At 56.2% G+C, this 6,595-nt stretch overlaps 1 long non-coding RNA gene across 1 annotated transcript in view; it reads left to right on the top strand.

Annotated features, from left to right (window-relative positions):
• Positions 1-355: 355 nt before the first annotated feature.
• The window catches only part of LOC139998665 (uncharacterized), a 29,849-nt gene continuing 23,609 nt past the window's right edge, over positions 356-6,595 (top strand). The window contains exon 1 of the long non-coding RNA XR_011803371.1: positions 356-1,116. This is a non-coding gene — a long non-coding RNA (uncharacterized lncRNA). The remainder of the gene's footprint in view (positions 1,117-6,595) is intronic.

Below are 6,595 nucleotides of genomic sequence, written 5' to 3'. Positions count from 1 at the left end.
ATTCCTCTAAAACAGCAGAAGTCAAAAATAAACATTTTGCTTATTCTAAGACGGCAAATGCTCCTTGTCTTTTCAAATGGAACCCAAATCCAGGGACAGTTATATTCTTTATGACTCTGGAGACTGTGTTGGGTAAACTCTTGGTGTGAGCTGCTCCGGCACCAGCATCCTCCCTGGGAGGCTGCGGATTTTGCTGCAGCGACCGGAATTTTGTGTGCTGGGCTGTGTCTGGAGGCGACAGCTGGAGCATGGCAGTGATCCTGTGGGCAGAGGGGAGGGTCTCATTGCTCCCCCTTGCCTCTGGCCAGGACGGGCCCTGGGGTGCTTGTGCCGGGTGGCTCAACCTGCTGGGTCTGCCCACGGACCAGGTTTTGGAGCGCAGAAGCAGAGGCAGGGGCAGGTGCTGGCTGGCGGGGTTGGCCGTGGCTCTGGCTGAGGGGAGCAGGGCTCTTAGGGACTGCGTTGGAGCGTGCAGCTCGTGGCACAGCTGCTCGTCCCACCTGAAAGCTGAATTCCCACTGCGGACAGAGGCCAGCAGAGCCACCCCCTGCCTTTGCCCATGCTGCCCACCCTGCGGGGACCGCACACAAGGCACCAGCCTCAGGGCCACGGCTGCTCTGTGTCCTGGTGCAGATTTTTGGGCTCCTTATTGTGCCCGTTCTGCTTGGGTACAAGCCTGAGCTCCCTGGGAGCTCTCACCCCGGCAGGGCTCAGCCCCTTGGCGCTGCTCTGCTCTGCCTCTCCCTGCCCTGCCCGGCTCAGGCCCCCCTCGTGCCCCTGTCGTGGCAGCTGTGGGCAGCAGCCTTGCCTTTTGCTCTGCTTCCCCAGCTCTGGTTATGCAAGTGGCTTTGGAAGCAACACAAATTACAGCAGGAAGAAATCATCGCGCGGCTCTGGTGGGAAAAAGATATTATCCCGCCTCGCCAGCGAGCCTGGCCGCTGGCAGGTAGGGCCGGAGGAGAGCTGTGCTGCAGGATGATCGCTGATAAGATGCCGGGTCCTGCTCCGATGGCCTCGGGAGACGGAAGCGCTGCACTGTGAAGCTATGGAAACGGCGAGCCTCGGTGCAGAGCTGTAATTGGGCCACTTCTCCTCGCAGCACAGCAGCGCAGGCAGGTATGCCTCGCTCTTTTGTGTGCGCGGGGGAACGGCGGCGCAAAGTTGCTCCGTTGGAAGCACGGCTGCACCCGTCAGCCTCTTCCCCCCCCCTTTGCCAGCCTCCCCCGGCCTCGCCGCCCTCCCGTTGAGTCACCGCCGTGCACGGCTCGAAGGCTGCGCCCGCCCCGCGTGAAGGTCACGCTGAAAAGCGTTGGCAACGCCAGGGCTGGGCGGCAGGAGCAGCGCCGCCGAAGTCGCTTGGAGGCTTGGAGGAGCCTCCCGAAGTTACCCTCCCAGGAAGGAGGGCTTTTATTGTTTGCCAAGGAACGCAAGCCCAGAGGCCCGTGAAATTGTCAGGATGTGTGAAATCAGGCGCTGCCGGGCAGCTCTCCCGCACGACCATTTTAAATATTTAAGGTGTTGGTGGTACGGGGTTCGGAGCAAGGCGCTGGTGCGGATCTGGGGCCGGGGGGCTCGGCTGCCCCAGCTGGGGTCCGGCAGGAGCAGGGCTGGCAGGGGCCGGGGGGCTGTGAGGGAGGCACTCACGAGCCAGACGCTCCTGCCCAGGAGCCTGCGAGTGACAAACACGCTCGGGAGCAGGAATTCATTCCTGTAAATATGTTTGCATTATTTATTTTAAGCATTTTTATAAATCATAATAGGAGAGACATCTGCTGTTAAAACTGCAAACTGCATTCATGCCTAGGGCAAGATGGGAAGAGGCTTTTTTCCCGGGAAAGCATGGCAAACTTTGGGGAGCACTGCAGATTTGGGGGCAGCGTCGGGGAAAACGCCTGGGGGGATTTTCTGAGGGTGAGCTAACTGTCCGCCCTGCCCGCTCCTTCCTGGGGTCTTCATTTAAACGCCTGCTGCCCTTCCTGCCTCCTGCAGCCCTCCCGCTTTTGACACCTCTTTATAGGCAGCTTTATCATGAGGATGGCATCTTGCTCTTGCTTTGGAAATGCCCAAAGAAGAAACCAGGACTAAGCCTCCCTGCTGAAACACACCCCTGTGTGTGCACCAGCGTGTCTTTTTCCCCTTGCTCTCAGCGGAGGTGTCTGGAGGGGGGCTGGCACCTCTCTGCAGGGAGGGCTCCGCATCCTCCACGCGGCACAGAAAAGCCTCTCCCCAAGCCTGGTGGCATTTCCAAGCCCCCAGGCTGGAGGCGGTGGTGGCTCTGGGTGTGGGGAGGAAGCTCCGGGTGACTCTGACTCACTGCGTCGCAAGATTAATTGCCAGGCATTGCAGGAGGTTTATCACTGCCACCCTCGGCTTGCTGGATCGCACCTCTCGCCGCGGCTCCGCACGCCAGCGTGCATCCCGGGGAGCTGGGGGGGGCAGGAGCAGGCTCTGCATGGAGCCCATCGGTGGGCAGGGGCAGTGCCAGCGGGGTTTACCCCCTCTGCACCCCCTGGTTCAGCCCCATCAGTCACCTTGAAGCCAGGTCACGTCGCCCTCCCTCTCCCCGCCGTGTGGCTCCAGCCATGCTGCCACACGCGGCTCCTTTCCCTGAGCTGTGCTGCGGCCCCCCAGCAGGGCCCGCCAAGGGAAGGCGGTGGCAAATCTGCTCTCCAGGGCTCCTCCGGACGTGTGCAGGGACTCTCCGTCCTGACAGCCTCAGCCAGAAGGTCCCCCAAGCGCTGACAAGCTCTGCAACTGTGATGAACCAAACCTTTTGCATAATCAATAATTAATGTCTGGGGTTTCCAAGCAGCTAATTAATCTCTTGGTGAAGCAGGAAAAAAATATTTAGAATAAATGTAGGTGTTTTTAAGCCAGGTGAGCAGAAGTTCATGCCTGATCCAGGCTCTGCTTTCAAGCCCTGTCCTTCCTGAACATCCCTGGAGAGCTCCTTGCTCAAAGTGATGCTATTCATTGCCAGGGAGTGGACAATATTGATCATAAATATTTGCCTAATGAGATCATATCTGCTTTCCAGCATATGCGGTGAGTGACCTCGGAAGGCCTGTGTCCTTTGGGTGAGCTTGCAAAGCACTCTGTTGTCTGGCTGAGTGCTCAGCTCTTGAAGTGAGCTGTACCGGGTCCGTGTGCTGGGGGACGTGTGCTGCTGGGTCACTGGAGGCTGGGAGCTTTGCTGAGACACACCAGAGCATCCAGTCCTACTGTTGACCCAGCTGGGAAAGGCAGAACGCCCATCCTTCAGGCTCCAGGTTGAGGCAAAGGTTTGAGGGGATGTCTCTGGGTCACTGGTTTCAGACCTGGGGAATCTTGCAGGCTTCTTTGGGTGAAACATCCCACCTGCAGCAGCACTCCCACCTGGGGGACCTCTGCCAGCTCCACTACAAGCTCCAGCAACAACTAAGCTCAGGTAGCTCAGCCCTGAGACACAGATTTGATTCAATTTGAGGAAATAGGAGGGAAGCAGGGAAGCGACGAGGAAAGGTCCGTTTGCAAATTTCAGATTCAAAGTTCAGCTTTCAAAGAGCCTCCTCCGAAAGAAGGCCAGCCAAGGGTGCTTGACCTCCCGCTGCTATCCTCTGCACCAGGGCAGCACTCCTGTAAGCTGGCGCAGCTGCCTGGCTTGTTCTGCCCACAGGAGGATGGAGCGAGCAGTTTCATCTGGCTCCTTCAGCCTCCGTGGGTCAGAGGGGATGGACTCACACGCCTTGTGCCGAGCTGTCCCCATGGCAGCTGGCTGTCCATCCTTCCTCTCCTGTCACTGGGGAGGAACAGATCCTTTCAGAGTGGGATCTCTTTGCCGCATGAATGTCGACACTCTCGGGGCCCGTGCTGTCCTTGAAGCACCTGTTTCTCTCTGTGACTTTTGGTGTCCTTGTGTGGCTATCCCCAGCTGCAGCCCCGCGAGGTCTGGCAGACGAATCGTGGCAGGTAGATGACCACAGCTCCTCAGTGGTGATGGGGGAGAAGGCTTTGTAGGGTTCTGGTCAGCACCAGACGTGTCTACTCCACCTCCACACTGGGTGTTCAGATGCGGGCTTGCTGCAGTCCATGTATGTGCTAGCAGGCTATGAATTTGCTCTCCCCAGCCCTGGCTTCTCAGCTTGTCCCAGAATAGCCAAGTCACTGACTCGTGGCTCGTTTTGAACGATTGCCAAGCAGCTGCAGCTGTCCTTGACTTTATCGCTGCTCCAGTGCGGCTTTGCCCAGCTCCACAAGTTCACACTAGGAGACTCCACTCCCCCTTCCCAGAATAGAAGACATCCAGGGCCCAGCGTCAGCAAGTTTAGCAGCTGTGGGAAGCGTCCTCTGAGCAATCAGTAATTTGTCTGGTTGAAAGGCCTCAGTCCTTGTGGCTAATGAGTAGCTCAAGATGAGACCTGTGATCTTCTCACCCTCTTGAAGCCTTGCTGGTGACTTCCAAGGACTCCCTGGCTTGCTCCCACCTCCGTGCCAGCTCACAAATGGCATGTAAGCTGATCCTCTGCAACTGACCCAAAGCTCATGGTCAGCTCTGGTTTTCTGCTGCTGCTCCCCACACTGCTCTCAGCCACCTGTCTCCATCACACCCTCTGCATCCTTCTCCCCGATAGACTCCTACCTTCCTCTCTGTTGATCCCACATCGAGCACTGCTCTCTCTAAACCATCCTTGGTGTGGTTCAATGCTTGTCGAGGAGACATTGTAGGGGCTCTGTGGTAGGCAGAGGGACTGATGATTGATGGTGATGATGCAATGACCTGCTTCTGATCCTTGTAGCCAGCTCCTTGAGTCTCCAGCCCCTCTTAATCCTCTCTTCAACTTGGAAAAGAATACAGCTTGTCTTCTGAAGAGGCTTAGGTATGTGAGGACTGACCTTGGGTTTGGTTCATGCTGATGGAGTGTAAAATCAGAGCACAGGGCAGATAACTCAGCCAGGGGAACAGGTCGACTGGATAGCAGTTGTATTTCTGTGCAGATGCTTACTGCATTCACCCACTGGTTTCTGCAGGAGCAGCATGGAAAATTAAGGCACAGTGCGATTAATGGATTTACCTGAGACCTGTCAAGCCTCCTTGTCCATTGCTTTAAGTGTCTCTGCTCCCCTAGAGAAAGTTCAGCTCCCAGAGAAAGTGGATTTCTTCACTTTCAGAGGTGTTACAGGCTTGGAGTGTTAACTGCCCCATGTTATCATGCATTGGCTGAAGGATGGGAACATCTTGGACCGAGCTAATTCAGTGGTGTTATCATTGCTGGTTCTCTGAGCTGTATGATGGGGCGTCATCTGCTCATCTGCCTTCAGGTTTAGTGGCCTTGGGGTGAAGAAGAACATGAGCTCAGGGCAGCTGGGGGGGATTACTGCACAGGACTGCAGGAGCTTCCTCTCAGCTGGGAAGGATGGCAGGAGCAACACGAGTGGTGGAAGAGCTTGAGAAAGGAGGGATTCAGGGGGACAGCCTTCCAGTATGAGGAGGTTAGCGAGAAGATGGAGCCAGACTCTCGCAGTGGTGTACGGTGAGGAGGAGAGACAGTGGGCACAAGCTGAAATAAAGGGAATTCAGGCTGGAGACAGAGGCACACTTTTTCTGCACAAAGACAGCCAAGCACCAGCAGGTTGCCCGGAGAAGCTGTGCAGTCCCCATCGTCGGAGGTTTTCAAGCCCCCAGTGGACAATGTGATCTTATCTCACAGCTGACTTCGCTTTGAGTGGAAGGCAGGGCTAGAGACCTCCCGAGGTCCCTTCCAGCCTGAGCTATTCTGTAACGCTACAATGAGGTCAAGATGATTGAGCAGTGAAGGGCAGCACTCCAGGACCTCTCCACCGCCCCACACGACTACCTCCACAAGCAGCTATTCTGGCTACCGAAGGCTGGAAGTAGGTGGCTGAGCCACGCTTAAGATCTCAGTGCATGGGATTCTTTTGTTCTGGTGCTTTTTTGGGGTTGATTTTTAGTCTAGATCCTTTCACTGAGCTGTTCATAGCATGGCCTTAGGAAGCAGCTGGTGCGGCAGTGGGTGCAACAAGCACTTGGAGCTCTGTGTCCAGGTCTGGAGCCCCCAGCAGAAGAAGGATGTGGAGGTCTTAGAGCGGTTCCAGAGGAGGTCCACAAAGACGACCAAGGAGCTGGAGCACCTCTCCTGCAAAGAAAGGCTGAGAGAGCTGGGGCTGTTCAGCCTACAGAAGAGAAAGCTCCTGGGGGGACCCCATTGCAACTTCTCAGTACTTGAAGGGGGCTTTTAAAAAAGATAGAGAGCAACTCTTTGCTCAATCGGATAGTGACAGGATGAGGGGGAATGGTTTTAAATTAGAAGAGGGGAGATTTAGATTAGAGGTTGGGGGGCAATTTTTCACTCAGAGTGTGGTGAGGCACTGGAACAGGTCGCCCAGAGAGGTTGTGGATTCCCCATCCCTGGAGGTGTTCAAGGACAGGTTAAATAAGCCCCTGAGCAACCTGGTCTCGTGGGTGGCATCCCTGCCTATGGCCAGGGGAGTTGGAACTAGATGACCTATGAGGTCCCTTCCAACCCAGGCCATTCTATGATTCATACGGCAGCAAGAGGGAAAGATCAGGCAGAAGGCAGGTCTGCACAGTGGCTGC

This window comes from Anas platyrhynchos, chromosome 14, assembly GCF_047663525.1.
Source record: "Anas platyrhynchos isolate ZD024472 breed Pekin duck chromosome 14, IASCAAS_PekinDuck_T2T, whole genome shotgun sequence".
In the NCBI taxonomy this organism is placed as follows: domain Eukaryota; kingdom Metazoa; phylum Chordata; class Aves; order Anseriformes; family Anatidae; genus Anas; species Anas platyrhynchos.
Note: the sequence above shows the minus strand (reverse complement) of the source record. Positions and strands in the feature narration are given on the sequence as shown.